Source organism: Neopsephotus bourkii, unplaced genomic scaffold (assembly GCF_033783945.1).
Source record: "Neopsephotus bourkii isolate Nb327-2 ecotype Australia unplaced genomic scaffold, CSIRO-AGI_Nbou_v1 NB_479, whole genome shotgun sequence".
Classification (NCBI taxonomy): Eukaryota; Metazoa; Chordata; class Aves; order Psittaciformes; family Psittacidae; genus Neopsephotus; species Neopsephotus bourkii.
The window spans coordinates 262,769-279,390 of NW_026900980.1; the positions used below are offsets into that span (position 1 = coordinate 262,769).

The window sequence follows — 16,622 nt, forward strand, 5'->3', positions numbered from 1 at the left end:
ATTTTATACTTCAGAAAAACCAAATTAAAGAGAACGCATCTTTGTCATTCTGCCTTTCTGTGGACAGGACGAGATGCCCATTGTCTTCCTCAACTGTCATTAACCACACTTGTAAATCACAGTATTTCACTAATGCATAGTGTTGGTGGCTGCAATGCTTCTCTGAGGCCACTCATAAGCTCTGCTCAGGTCAGAGCATGCTTTACTATTAGCACGGGCTGCCTTAAAGCCAGAAATCTTCAAAGATGTTTCATTCCTATTGTGGAAACTTGGCTTTTGTAAGAGTTGTTTTAAACAAGAATACAAACATTGTACAAAATGATCTACCATTGGGAATGAAAGGAAGAAGTTGTTGGATTTACTAGAAAAGGGGCTGAGGATGTAAGGATACTACCTTCACCTGCACTCACTGGAGGTCTCATTATAAGCTTAAATTTTTCAAACCAAGCAGAAATGTTTCATTACGAATTAATTTGGTCTCTAGATACATGCATTAGCTAGGTACATAAACGAGTAGCCAGATGCAGAACAAGTATTCAAGCTAGCCTCACTGAACTAAAAGCTTCATTAAATGTGTTGATAAAAGTAACTGCTCAAAATTGCAGTATTTGATAAATTTGAAGCAACTTGGACATTGACTGGAAAGTAGGCACATGTGTACTAGCAATCAGGGAGTAGAAACAAACTCTGTTATCAATACCCAAACATTTCTTTTAGTATTAAAACAGAGCAGTGATGCAAATTACTGGTTACTGTACATCTGATGGAAGTGGTACAAAGTACATCCTTACGCCTTATACTCTTGGAGTTGGGTTAGATTTTTACAGACTTTGAAGTTTAAAAAGCAAAAAAGCTTTTGGTATGTGTGAATGGCAGTATCAGAGAAATTTTGAAGCTTCTCACATGCACACCCCATCCACTTCCCACTCTGATGCTGGGGCAAGACAGTACACAGCAGGCCAGAAAGCAGCTGCTATTCTCTCCAACCGTGCCCTTGAAGCTCTAGGAACCAGGACTTATGACCCTCAGCTCTGCAGTCTGGATGTCATCTCTGCCCTTTGACCCTGTCTGGATTAAGCTCTGGAACGCAAAGCATGTTCTTACAACAAAAGCAACAGAGTTTGGAGCTGCCAGAAGAAAATGTAGCAAAGCAATCCTACAAGTTCCTTACACAGGAATCTTGCAGTTGTACTGTAATAGAAATGAGCAAGCCGCAACCTAAAACTCTAGCGACGAACTGGAAAAAGAGGTAAGGAATAGAGAAGTAGGCTGCTCCCCAAATCGCACCCTGTTAGGATCCAGGAGCGCAGCTTTGGCAAGCAGCATGTTCTTAAGTTAGACAGATGGAAATATGCTTACGTGTCAAAGCTGTTATCCCCCAAGAGGAAAGAAATTATGTTGTCTTGAAGATGCTGTGGGTAACAGACAGGGAAAGGTCCAGAAATAGAACAGAACTAAGAATACAAAGCTCAGTTTGGAATACAAAATGAAAGCTGTCTTTTGCACAGAAAAGGGGTGGGTTTTTTCATAACAGATAGAAGATCAGAACTTTTTTTTAGTCCTGATATAGTATATTACAATATGCATGCACTGCCCTGGTGAAAACTTACTACTAATAAATTATTAATGTTTGTCATGCAGTATTATCAACAGGAAAATTTCCATGACTGAGGAGTTTAACAAATTCTGGTCTATACAAAATACTGAATAATATGGGATACCGAGCTTTTGAAGAGCCTTTGAATACTAACTATCATGAATGGTTTTTAAAAATTTCAGGTACTAACAATAATCTGAGTTTAGCTATGAGAAAAATGCAGAATCTTCTTCATCAGCCAGTGGCTTCTTTGAGCTCAATTTAATAATCACGTACATCTTTTATTTTAAAGCATATTTCACAATAATGCTCAAGAAGAAAACCAACTTTCAATTGCAACAGCTATATGTTTTTCTAATACAGCTCATTCCTTTCCATCAAAACAAAGCCACTCTAGTACCATATCTTTGTTCTTTATCTACTTAGTCCATATCAGAAAACAAATGCTAATTGCATCGTTTCCATTAAGGCAGAGGACGATATGCAAACAGGAAGATGTTTTGCCCTGTGGGTGCTAAATAAACAAACAAACCTTTCTATTTCAAATATGTCAATTTACTTTTATTGAAATCTTCATGTCTCCACCTTCCATTAGGAGAAAAAACCCCTGCAATTAACATAAAATTATTGTGATTATTCCATTTTAACATTTATTCTTGCATAGAAGCCCTAACAGCCAGACACATCTGATTCAGACAAGTCACGGCAGCAGCACTGCCCATTATTCCAAAGAAACCCCATTCAAGTTCAACTGGAAAGGAAGTTTCAAAATGCTTCCATATGCATTAAAACAACTTTTAAAACCCTTTAGGTTTTGTGTTCCGAGTCTTTAGAAACGTTTTTTTTCTGAGGTTTGGTAGCTTCGTCCATCAGTTCCTTCAGCTGCCCAATTTGTTCATCACGGAAGTCATTAAGTTTTTCTTCTGTGAGCTGGATTCCATATACAGTCTTTTCTGTCAAGTTTTGTTTGTCCTCATTAATTTGTTGCTGTATCAGTGCTGCATAGTTCTAATAAGGAAGGAATACAAAGGTCACAAAAATGACAAATGCAGGAGTCAGGTCAATGTTTTTTAATATCATTATACTGTAATAACATACTCTTGCTAAACCTTCTACAACAGTCTGTTAATCAACACCAAATAACAAAAAAATACACTTTTTATAAGAAAGAAAAGTTAAGGTACTTCTAGAATCTATAGTCAATTTTCTTAGCTAGGTTAAAATGCATATCATACATCTACAAATTAATTCTGTCACGTACTACTGAAAACAAAACAAAACTTAATTCTAGATCAAATATATTTATGTCATTGTAACTATTAAAGTACACATTTTCTATCTAGCAGGGTATCATCAGGATTCACTTTGTAAACTGATACATCTGGAAAGGATTATTCTTGAAGAAATGTATTAGAAAATCTAATAATTAGACAAATGTCCTAAAGCCTTTCTGACAGTCTCTGTATTTCAGGGAACAGATAAGGTTATTTGCACCCAGTCTCTGGGCTGCTCCAAAGGCAGTAGGAACTCAGCAATTCTGAGACCTGGGTCATTATGCCAGATCTGAAGAAATTAAAAGCTAGGGGAAAATAAGCAGGGGCTTCAAGGACAGATACCTCCATACTGTGTCTCGTTCTGTGCTATTTTAAATATAAGCTTGCTCAGATTTACTTTCAGTCCTGTTCTAACAACAATTGTTTGGACCATGTTTACTTAAATAACAGCATTTATGCCAGTGGATAGTTAAAACAGTGAATATGTATTATATCAATACCAGTCTGAGGACCATTATAAAAGCAAAACTTTCGCAAAGACAGAAATGCAAGTGGCCAACAGGTCACACCAGTAATGCAGACACAGATGGAAAATTACTTGCTAAATGGATAGGAGCAATCTTTGACCTTTATGACTTTCCCAAATTACAACATTTGAGGGTTTGCAAGTGGTTCTGCAAATTTAATTCAGTGAGAAGTGACACCTTCAAACCCCCTCAGCACTGATCCTGTGCACTCCCTGGCTCCCTCTGCCCAGCACCAGCCCAGCACTGCAACAACTCTCAAAGAAGTTGTACTAGAGTGAATCTAACAAAAGCCTCTTGGTGCATGTACACACTGAAGTCAGTGAACCTAGTCAGTCGTTCAAAAGTTAATCACGTATTTAAACACTGGGCTGGAAAGGAGCCTAAACTTCCATTTTTCTAAAGAGAAACTTAAAAACAAACTTCACAATTGCGAAATTAACTTCAGAAGTTAATTTATTGGAAAAAATACAGGCTTCTCTCCTACTTTTGTAAGCAATTTTTTAAAGCACCCTTAAAGTTTCAAGGACAACTCTGAATACAATGTAAGAAACTGAACTAAAAAAAAACACCTATACTCTGAATAACAGTGATGACTGTGTTACATGGCAACACTTTTTCTTAAAGGATTATGTATCATGAGTATTCAAAAGCACATGAATATAGGAGTGAGAGATGAGATTATTTTTATCTCCAATTTTCAGCTAAAAGAAGCCTCATTATTGCACACCGAATTGTTAATCCAGTTATAAGTAAAGTTACTAAAGCCATGACTTCAGCTGTCTGTCTAGGAATTCTAGAGAAGTGGGTAAGAAGGGAGAATGTTATTCATGCACATGTGACATATCTCAAAATGACATTTACTAACATAAATACACTACATTGTTTATGAACAACATCCAGCCTCACTAAAGTCAGGAGGATCTTACCAGTCCTGCTGCAAAGCTTAATTCATGGCTATTTAAAGAAAATAGATAAAACAAACCAATTTAAATTTTTATTAATGCAGATTCTGAACTAAAATGTTTCCTCATTTCTAACAGACAGATCTGTTGTGGTAGAACGTTGTGTTAAAGTTACCTTATATGAAAAATAACAACAGTTTCATAATACCGAGGAAACTCCCCACATCACCTCTCTCATTTTTACCTAAAATGTGTATTCAGGAGCAGTGACACTACAGCTAATCCCTGTTGTAATCCGACACTTCAGTGGCAGGGCCAGTCCAGGATTTAGAAGGAACTAAATGCAGTTTTTTCCTGATAACTAAACAACCAAACAGTGACAAGGTAAAAAATCATAATGGGTTAAAAAGTCTTCAACATCGTGATTTACAGAATTTCTTATCAAGGCAGATGGACAAATGCTGAAGCTATTAGCATATCAGTAACACACCAACACATTACACATCAACTATTCCACCTCATTCTGTCTTCAAATTTCTGCACAGAAAAACCCAGCCATTATTGATTCTGGACTCCAAAAAAAGAAACTCTTATTATACCGAACAACAACATTTGCAGTGTGTAATTCAGTAACGATACTGAAAGCAAGCAATGTGAAACTCCCCATGTCTTATCAAGAGACCTGACCAAATGTACAAACCCTAAGAACCCCTCCATGCAATGTCCTACCACTGCAGGTTCCACAACAGCAAAGAAGTCCTCTCCACTGATAATGACGAACCCCCTGGAGCAGTTTGTGTCTACTGCTGCAGGCACGGGCTGTGTATCTGGAAACAACTGAAGTCCAGTGGAAGACCAGCTATGAATTTACAAACTTTGTTGACTAGAAGATCATCGTTTCCAAAAATATCAAATTAATTCCTTGTAAAGAGTCTGCAATTTTATATATATATACATATATTTATATCTAACATCAAAGCATCACATTTCACAAAGCATCAGCTTTAAAAAATCCAGATCTCAGAATCAGTGGTCCTCAACAAAGCTGCAACATCCATTCACACAGGTGCCCTACATCCAGATACACAACTGACTGTATTGCCCCATCCCTTGGATACCAGGTGTTCTGCTTCACAGCACTCCAATGTGCTCCCATCTGGACGTGTCACCTCTGGCTCTTTTTCCCCACTTATTTTCTAGCTGAACAAATGTTTTGTACATGCCAGAAAGCCTCAATAGTTGTGTGTCACATCGATTTGTAATGTGAACAAAAATTCAAAATTGAAAAGCCCTGAAAACATGCTGGGCTTTGGTTGGCTTATGACAGAAAACAGAAAACTATTTTCTCGCCTCATTTTACCAAAAGGCAGTGATACACCAAAGATAATACATTTCAGCCTCTACAAAAGCACTGGAAAAAGATCAACTATGTGGCATCATCTCATTTTCGCTGCCTGTGATGCCACAAGAGGAACAAACAAAGCTTGGTTTAACGCATTACTGTTCCCTCAGAAATTCATACTGTTGTCAGTGATTTGTAGAAAGGTACTACATAATTTGCTGCTACATAGTTCCATAATTTCAGATCCAGCTTCTATACAGAAAATGTGCCATTTTGCTAACTGCACATGAACTTTAATATGATGAACTCCAAAGTTCAGTAATAGGTTTAAAAGCATAATGGGGAGGGGGGAACAAGGGAGAAGCCAACATTTGTTCTTTCAATAATATACCTTTGGTCACAAAATATGATGATAACAGTCCCTCTCAGGCAGTAAGGAGGAGCAGCATGTTTGTGTATCATAGAACATTTAGGGTTTTAATTAGAACTTAATAGATACAGAATTTAGCTATTTTCTAGTGTCATCTTCCCTACTAGCAGAACTGAAACAAACACTTGCTTAGGTTTCCCAAAGAAAATTACCTTGCTTCTGCCTCTCATTTTACTTTACATATAACTACACTTTCCAAATATAATAAAACCTCTCTGTCAATCATGACACAATTTTCTGTAATCTGGCAGATTTTCCAAGGGCATCTTATTGAAATTACAGCTCACACTGTACAGTTCGCTTACAGAACCAGAGCCAGGAGACACAAAATGGAAGGCAGGTAAACCCAACCCTAACACAGGCAAGCTCAGCGTACACAATGATGGCAGAGGCTCACAGGGGTTCTCTTCCCTTGCATAAATGGTCAAGTGCTGCAAATTGGTCAGGGACAACCCCTGCATCTTGGGTTGTTTAGGCTGGTTGGTTGTTTCTCTGTAAGCAGCTCTTACAGCAGTGACACTCTGCCTGCACCAGCTGTACACCTTCTTGGGCACCTACATGAAAAAAGAAACCCAAACAAAATCCAAACCATCAGCTGAACAGTAAAAGCCTTTGCCCCTTGGTCTATGACTGCCACAGGAAACAATGAGGATTAGAATCAAATCCAGTTCAAGAAAACCTTTCCTGACCATTTACCATCAAAAGACAACTGATTTATCTAGTCTTCAATCCCAGCTGGCCATCAATATCACAGACTCTGAGTCCCACTCCTCCCAGCATCCATCCCAGTCTTAAAGGAGGGTAACAGTCGGATGTGCAGACTGGCCAGGTCCCTGCATTGCCAGCAGTATGTGCATCCACGGAGACACCCCAAAACTCTCTGCATTGCCAATGCGGAGGCAGATGCCTCACCTGAACCCTCTGATCCTGGTTCTGCCCACAGATCACGCTGGCACCTACACCATGCAAGCTGAATCTAGCCATTACGGTCTCTTAAAATCCTATTACTGATTAAATACTTGAACCTTCAAGTGATTTCTACAAAAAACACAGAGGGTATTTGCTGTAATTGACAACCACAGGGGGTTTTATTTAAACTCACTATCTGAAGCAATACTGTTTTCCCCTGCATTCACAGAACGCACAAATTCATCAGAAGGGCAAGGGGATGGGTGACATTTGAGATTTTAAAGTACCAGACAGTACAAAAAGGGTGTCAGCCTTGTTTTCAAAGTTGAAAAAGGATTAAACATAAGACTAAAAGCAAAATTACACAACCAAAAGCCCCACTCCCTCACTGCAGATGTATAGTCTCCTACCTGATCCAGTGCATGCTGACAGACATTTGTCTCATATGTGAATACAAAATGCTAATAGACATTTATGCTTTAATCATACGATTAAATGGGTTAACAGTCCATTTGCCCATTTTCGCTGGGAAGAGTAGTAATCGTAATTTCTATTTTCTTTGGCATCCTCCTCAACATGTACAATGCTACATTTTAGACAATTGCTAAAAACCAAAAACATCTCTAAGATTCATTTAGAAGAATTAAGGACAGAGATCCCTGTTCAAGCAGATACATGTACAATTAACTTTCTTGCCAGATTTTCTCTTAATAAAAGATCTAAAATTTAGTACCGCTTAAGCAATTGAAATATAAAGCCGATGTATTTATCCATTCCAAAAAGGCTATCTCCACGTGCAGTCAAATTAATGATAACACTGATAAACAACACTACTGGTGAAGACACTACCCTGAAACATGTTAAACAAACAGGGCACAGACAGGCACTGAAAAATGCTATCATGTTTATTTTTCTCAGGATGATATCAAAACCCCAAGCATGCTCCCTGGAAGTTAACTTAAAAACTTAAAACCCTCACTGCTCTCTGGAAGTTAACTTAAAATTGCAGCATTTGAAATTTTGCTGCTGCTACTAGAAGCAAAATCAAACACATGCTTCTAGGACAGTAACATGAACAAACAGCTGTGAACGAACAGCACAGCAAGAAACAACCCGTTCTTATTACTGTGCAGAGATATGTTGAATGAATTATTTAATGCATGTTCAGACAGAATTCTGCAACTGATTTACTGTATATGTTAATACAAAACTGTTTTGTTTGTTAAACTGAGTATGAGCAAACGACAAAATCTTTATGGAACTGATTTTTATATGGGAGATACACCTTACGAAATTCCAGAACATCTTCATACATATTCTACCTGAAGCTGTAAGTACAGTTGGAAATAAACTAAGAAACCCAGAAAAATTTCAGTAGATATTTTCACACACACACATACACGTTAAGCCATAACAACCTACACTTTACCCTGTAATATCACTTAAAACAGCCCATAAACATTTTTTGAAGTTCATGAAATACAGTTAATGTCAAATGTGAGTTACCCAGTCTGAAGAAACAGTTATGTGAAGTCACATATCCTCTAACAGGAACGACATATTATCAGACAATTTCAAACCACCTTCGTTTTTGTAAAGGACACACAACCACTTAGAAAAAAGTCAATATACTATAGAAGGTAATGAGTAAGCCTTCCCCCTGCTTTTGAAAATATCCATCAAATGGTGTTTGAATGATAGCAGGTAATGACATATAGCTGGCATTATCAGAGTTTCTTATGTAAAAAATTAAAACAGTAAATGCTAGGAAAAGGGCAACAGAATGAAGATGGGAATTTCGCTCTGAGGTACCCAGCACAGCAGATGACCTCTGGGAAATAAAGATGTCCAGCTGTCTTGACAGAAGGTGAAAAAAACAATTTTCTTTTCTGGCATTTAAATCACCTGAGCATCCATCATGTGTGTGACAGCAAACTACAGACAACTCAGCAAGAGGAACTTGCACGAACACTCAGCACTGGCTTAACACTGCTCCTGCCAAAAGGCTCAAGGATGTAGGATTACTGCTCAGTGATTTTGCAAAAAAAAAAAAAAAATATAGACTGATTATAGTGTGAGCACTCTCAAAGATTATTCTCTTTCTGAAAATGCTACAGGACTTTACATGGAACCCTGGAAAACACCAACATCCAAAAAATATGAGGCCAAATGCTTCATCCACAGACACTCCAGCTCTGGTGCAGCAGAGAACACTCACATCCCGAGGCAAGAGTAAGGCCTCTAGAACAGCATTGTGCTCCAGGTAAATAAAGCATTACAAACTAGTTGATCATAAATATAGGGTTACGCTGTAAATTTAACAGGCATATTCAAGAAAAAAAATTAGTTACAAGCTTATTTGTGATAGAAAATGGTTTTCCTCAGGTTTTCTTTTCTAGCATCTCCTTCATTACCAATGTCACAGCACAGACACGATCAAAATGTTTAATTATTTACTAAGAGAGGCAGAGTAAACCTCTGTCACTTAAACTACACATACTGTAAACTCAAGTTTTTTGGCTTAGTGAAGCACCAGGGTTGCTAATGGACAGGATACCAGTGGCTATGCTATAAGCTACAGATTTAATTAGATCTTCCACTGAATAATTTATCTGTATTTCATGAGAGCAATTTGATTATAAATACTGATGTTCTGAGAGCCGTTTACCACCTTCTGAAAACTCTTAGACATAAAGAATAAGATGCTTTAAACAAACCAAAAAAATCTGCTATTCTGTTACATTTGAAATTTCAGCCACCCTTGGTATTTCCTGGGAGTAACAGAAGGGTTCAGTTAAGCAGCATTTAGGATGTAACATACTATATAGGTACATTTTATTCAGAGGTTTGCTACGTATAAAAACCAGACTGAGTAGCTTATATGACCAGTCATAAGAACACTAAGTTGAAACTTTAAGGACATGTAAGAATCAAAAGGGGATCTGAACAAGTACATTATTTTTATTAAAGCTAAAACATTACTCACACTATTAAAACAAAAACCAAGCCACTCTTCTCAGAAATTAAAGGAAAACACATTCATACAAATATTTGAAAGCTTCAGGTTATGTGAAAGAACAAAAATAAAATTGTTAAAGTATTTTTTCCTAATCCAGCAACAGTGCAAACTCCATTCCTCCCAGGATGAGACCCCAGTTCTTAACCCCCCCCCCCGTGCATCACCACCACTTGAGCAGGGCAGTAGAAGAATCCCCAAAGGGGGGGGGGGGGGGGGGAGGGGAATAAATCTGGAACAGGGCTAAATCAGAGCTGGCAACCGATAGCCACTGTCTCTGCTTCTCTGCTGAGGCAGCCACTACAGTGGCACTCCAGAAAGGCAAATAAAACCAGGAAGTGAAGAGCAGCACACAGACTTCATTTAATCACAGCTGCAAAATGCAAAAGGTACAAAAATGACATGGCTTGACATAGGCCAAACTGGTTCCTCGAGTACCCTTTAACACCGTAAGTGTGGAGAACCCACCTCACTACAGGATACATCTCCTACCCCCAAAGAAAAACAATGCAAATGAAATAAAATCCTCCTTTTTCTGGTAAGTATACACAATTGTAATTAATTACAAGGTTTAAAACCAAGTTGTGTGCAGAGCAGCTTGGATAAGCTATTTTGTATAGCTTATTGTTCATTATTAGATGGAAAGACCTGTAGAGGCAATTTCAAGCCAAGGGAGTAATCTAGCACTGGCAATGGAATTGTCTACATCTAAATGTTACATGTCTGAGTGAAGCTACAGATGTAGGTTGCCTTTGTGCTGAGCATCGGAGAGAGAAACTTCTGTGTTAAAACATGATGTGATGACTGCATACACTGTCCTCCAGAGATGTGGGTCTCATCACTGCAAAAGCAACCACATCCTTCTCTGACTGGCTGTAGATGACTGGCTTCAATCAACTCCCTTTCTTACAGTAAAAGGGAAGTGTTCATTAGTTGCTTTGTTTTATGTTTTTTTAATTACAAAAGCCAACAAAAATACTATTTCTCCTTGAATGAATCTATAATCTCTCCCCTGGACTTTCCTTTATCTTTGTGTAACACTGCTGAAATCAAACTCAGCAACATCCTGAAGTGAAACCCATGATGGGAAAAAAAATAAAAAATAGTTCCTTTTTATCCTTAGAAGACTTTGAATTATGTCTATGCTAATTTCTAAGGATGAAAGACCGTATCAGCATCTTTAAGTATAATGCACAGAGGTAAAACAAATTTCTCCAGGACAAAGTCACTGGATCAGAATGTGAAAAGGCAGAAAACTTTAAACTTTTCTAAAAGTTAATCTGAAAGGAAAAGCTGTAAGAACTTTAACAATATCATGCTTTCCCAGAAGATTCAGGAAGGATGCTAGAATATGTGATTATGGACCAAATTTCAGGGCAGCAATCACAGTAACACAATGATGCACATAACGTAACTATATAGAAGCACATAACGTAACTATATAGAACTGTTACCGCAAGGGTTCAGGGCTTCTTGTTTGCTTTTGCTTGTTTGCAGTTTGGGAGAAGAGAATGAAAAATTGTTCCGCTGAAATGGAGCCAGGGAATATAATTATGTAATACTTAATAATCAGCATGGAGAATTATTATTTGATCAGGAAAGTACAAAATAGACTACTTTTTTTTAACAGAATTTACTAATATTGTTGAAGTGGAAGAAATTACATTTATTTAGAGGAATGCAAAAAAAGCTCAAAGACTAGCTCAGCTTTGCTTGTAGTTTAAATAACGTGTGACTTTAGCGTCCTTTTTCATGTAAGATTTAAGAGATCATAATTTGAGATAGAAGTGGGAAGTCTGTGGCCTGACCATCAAGGTAAATGTATATAAATGCTATTAAGTCCAAAATGGAGCACAACAGCATTGCAGTGCATCACAGTGACTTTACTGTAATTTGTGGAAAAACAAGCTGTGATTATATTTCTTTCTGGATGCACAATACTTACATCAGTATTGTACATCAGGGCCAAAATCTAGGTCACTAAAAGCTTTTTGCATCATCTGATAACAACCATAGTCTTTAAGATCCTCTCCACTAATGTTAATAAGCTTCACCTCAGGCCTTAAATAGCTTGAGCTTGTTGTAGGGAAGAAGTAAGGACAAAACACTGGTGCATACTTGAAGAAAGAACAACATTTAAGAAAAAATAACATGACCAATTAAGTTCTGCAAAGAGAAAGCAATCTGAAATGTAGATGCAGTACAAGAAACAGGGCAGGAGAAAGAGATGGGAGGTAGAATGGAAGATAATCCCACAAATGTGTTTGAGTAGCTCAACAAGATCCTGTCATAGTTCTCTTCCCCTGAACAGGCTGTTATCAGTCAAAGCTCCATTTAAAAAAAAAAATCCACTTTTTAATAAAAGAATAAAAAATATATTCTTGTCTAAAGTACGTATCAGAATTGGAGAGTCTTTTAAATTGGCACTGCAGACAAAAACACTTGGAAGAAAAATACATTAAAAAAATTAGAACGTAACATAATTAACAATTTGAGAACAAAATACGGAAAATTATTCAGCTTGCACCTTCACCTGTAAAAATTATAATGAAATTACACTAATACCAAACTCTAAGACTGCTGTGACTGGACAAATAAGTTACACACCAGAAAATTAAACTTCTTTCAAAAACACCATTTCATATTTTCATACAAATCCTAATAACTCCTCAGCAATTTGAAAGATCATTATTTCTTGACTCAGTTTCTATTTTGCTTTCACTTTTTATGCTGTGCATGGCAGCTCCTTAGCTAACAAAAAGCTGTCCTGTGTACTTCTGTCTACTGCTGATGTTTTGGCTGGCAAATATTATGCTACAATCCCACAGAATATTCAAGGTTTTATCAAATGCTGTTTTATTTAAAGCAGGGCAAAGGCAAAGACTAGAAGTGCTAGTATCAGCTCATTTTTAGGAACTTAAATTCCTCAATGCAGTTATACCGCTGTATTTCTATTTAAATATTAAGCTAGGAAATCTGGCAAAGTGCTTCACTGTATGTAACTCCCAGACAAGTATCAACAATAAGTACAGGCATTTTACCTTAAAAAAACTAAACATTGTTTTAGCAACATAATCATACAACTATAATAAAAACAGACAATGCAAACACCACTTACAGGCTCCCATATCAATTATTTAAATAGGACAAGCATCTAAAATTTGCAGTTATTTCTTTCAGAATTATTAATTCCAGATTTTCAAGGAAGACAATTTCACATCTAAATATTTGCAAAAGGAAAATAAAGCCTGTTTCCAAGACAACCACATTAGTTTCCAGACTACTGGATACCAAGAACATGAAAAGATCATATATCCCAGATGATGACACTTGAAAAAACTTTCCACATGTTCGTCTACTCAATTTTTACCTAATGAAGCATTTCAAGTGTCCAAAAGAGACTCAGTCTTATTTTTCCATTATTCACATTCCTATATGCTCATCAGAGCCAAAACCTTAAACTAATACAGGAACAAAGAAAACCTCAGTATAAACAAAAATTAATCTGCTAACAGGCATCTTGCATTGATTTCCCTGACACCACAAATAACCTCTCTACTGAGGGTGGACCGAATTTCTTGCTTTAATAGAACTGCAAAAGAACAATGTGGTTGAATGAATTTAGTAAAAAGTCATGGGCCATATTTAATAAACAGACCAGAAGGTCATTAGTGTAAAAGTCAGACCCATCCATTAGGACAAACAGGCAGAAAGTCCCCCAGTTTTAAGTTAACATATTCTATGTTCCCTGATCCAATACAATACATGGGATATGAATTTAGCAAAGCAAATCCGGCAACAGAAAATACAGAGTTGGCTGATGTTCTTGGCAACTCTCACCAAGTTCCCTCTAGCAGCAGAGGAAAGAGACAAGCCCTCCCTAGATGCTTGTGGAGGCATCTAAAACAGACAAGCAAGGAGTCATTAAAGTTTCTCTACCTGCTTCTTCAACATGGCATGAACATTTTGAGGTTTGCTCTTCACAGAGCACTACCTAGGAGACTGGCAATCAATAGAAGAAAGCAAGTGGACTTGTATGATTTCAAAAAGAAGAATTACGGCCAATGGCAAACACAGGTGAATTCTTGTTAAGGGTGTTACTTACCTAAGTATGATGTTCAGTCTGGTACTTTTGAAAGTCCTGCTCTATAGAAATAACTCTGTGTATTTGACCACAGTCATTTGGTTACCATTCAGTACTTCTTGCTTTTAAACAGCAGCAATAGGGCATCTCTATGAAAATGAATGCATATTGATGTAACTGACGTTTTCCTTAAGACAGCTAACAACATGCTGGTTTACATTTGCAAACTCACTATATGGAAAGAAGACTTATTACTGCAATTAACTTCATAGTACTTAATAAAAGGCAAAAAGATTAATTCATTAGTCTTTGTGCTAGATTCAGTGCAAATTTTTAAAGTTCTTGTTGCTACAGCAAAAGATGCTAAACAACATTCAAGTTTTAATCCACACACTTTTATACACAGAGCTGTACCTCTGTCAAGTTCAGTTCATAATAAAAATTGTTTAAAAGTCTCCCATATTCTCCAAGCAATAGAACAAATCACAGCATTTCTTTTTTCTTTAGTTTTATTTCGAAATTACAATAGAAAGTTCCTTACTCTTTTTTATTTTCCTAAAAATAGTGAGATAACATATATGCGGATAGAAAGCCCTCTGATACAACAGTGCAGATGAAAAAAAGTCAGAGAAATTAAAAGTTCCCATTATAAACATAATTCTAAAATTGTGTTGATTTCTTAGCAATTTCTTAAGGTTAAACACTCTAAAGCCTACAAACCTATGTATCTTACCAAGGGTTTTTAACTTGCAGATTTTCAGACAATCTGAACTACTTCAAAATTAGCCACAGAAGTTAACTGAACAAAACAAATGTGTCAACAGTATCTTCGAGAGTTGCTACAAAGGAGCATGCATCTCTACTGATTACATCAGAGCCCCAAAATCTGAAAAAGCCAAAAACTTCTGTAATCACCTGCAAGTTGCTGTCTCTTTATCCCTTTATCCAATGGCTCTGGCATTTAAGGGGATTTTGATAGTGTCTCTCCAACATAGCAAGCAGGGCTGGGCTATCACAAAAGACTGGAGGGATTAAGTACAAAAGGAAAAAGGAAAATTCACTGATGTGCAGAGCAATTTTCAAAATTCACTAAAGTACTGTAGAGACACCTAATTTGAAAGAACTTCTGGAAAACTCCATAAAATATTCTGAGCTGTTCTTTGGGAGATAAAGCACGTACCTAATTCAAGCCTGAACATGTTCTCCTGTATTCTCTATACAACAAATACTTCAAAATTAACTCACCTAAATCTTGTTCCACTCCTCTTTTTTTTTTTTTTTTCTGATGTTGCAGGAGGTTTTCCAACTATTAAGGGGGTCTTGCTTTGAATTAGTAAATGACAGGGAAAACAGGGTATGGCAGTAATAAGGGATGGAAATCAAGTAAGTCAGGAAGCTTAGAGTTCTAAGTAATTCATTCTGAAATGAACACTCAATTAAAAGAAACTTAAGCTTTTGCAATAAAAATCCAGACTGACTACTTATTCCTAGAAATTCTCAACCACCTAGCATGTCTCCTTTGTGCAAGCACAAGCTGTCTGGCCCCAAGCAAAAATGCATGTTTAACCGGAACAACAGTTAATTTACCTCCATGATATAAGGGAAAGCATCACAAAAAAAAAAAAAAACAAAACATGAAAACACCAGAGCCAGGAAAATATCAAGGCAACCTTTCAGAAACAGAAATGCACCACATCAAGATTAGTCAAGTGGGCTTAGCTTTGTGCTCTGGCTGTCAGCATCCCAGGTGCTTTCACAGCTGAGTACTGCAGTCTTCAGCTACAGATAAAGCATTAACAATTAGAGCAGAAGCAGCCTACCTGTAGAAAAGGTACCAAATGGCAAGTGTAGTATATTGGTCCTACTTGGATATCACCCCCAATATAAACTACCTCTGCTCTAAGTGGTACCATTTAATCATTTTGGTATGATACATCTGCATCTGCCCAGATGCTCTCTCCACACTAATGCAATGATACTTTTATCATTAGTGTCAAACTCCTGCACTGTTTATACTGTACTAAGTCCTTTCTCTTCTAACAAATAGCTTTCAAACTGATTATATAGTAAGCTCCAGAAAAATCTTGGCTTGCCATCCACTGATGACATGAATAAATAGGTTGCCTCAAGGTTTCTGTCAGTCAGAAAAAAACTGCAACCATTCAAGAGGTTTCATTTGTGTTTCAAGACCTTTCAACATTAAGGAATGATCTCAATTTACACTTGCATGGCTTTAGAATTACTCTGGACTAGTATAAAGCAAAGCAATGCAATGCTATGAGAACAATAAAAACTTGAACTATTTTTGAAGTGTTTATACATTTTAATGAACTTTGCTTGCCAGCCAAGAAAAATATGGAAAACAAAGTCTCGTGTATATCTGCCCACAAGTAGTTACGTGAGAATCAGGATGTCTTCTTGTCTCACTCTCCACTCTAAAGAGGGCTTTTAGAGCTCCCTGCTTAAGGTAAACTCCCAAATTAAGCTACTCTCCTTTTTAATTAGCACAGGATTCACTGTAGAGTTAGGACAAGACAGTAA

At 37.1% G+C, this 16,622-nt stretch overlaps 1 long non-coding RNA gene across 1 annotated transcript; it reads right to left on the minus strand.

Moving 5' to 3' along the window:
* Positions 1 to 2,130: 2,130 nt before the first annotated feature.
* Positions 2,131 to 16,087, minus strand: LOC133210567 (uncharacterized). The gene is made up of 3 exons (XR_009724966.1): positions 14,997 to 16,087; positions 14,103 to 14,230; positions 2,131 to 2,605 (listed from the first exon to the last, which is right to left on the minus strand). It is a non-coding gene; the product is annotated as an uncharacterized LOC133210567 (long non-coding RNA).
* Between the last annotated feature and the right edge of the window lie 535 nt (positions 16,088 to 16,622).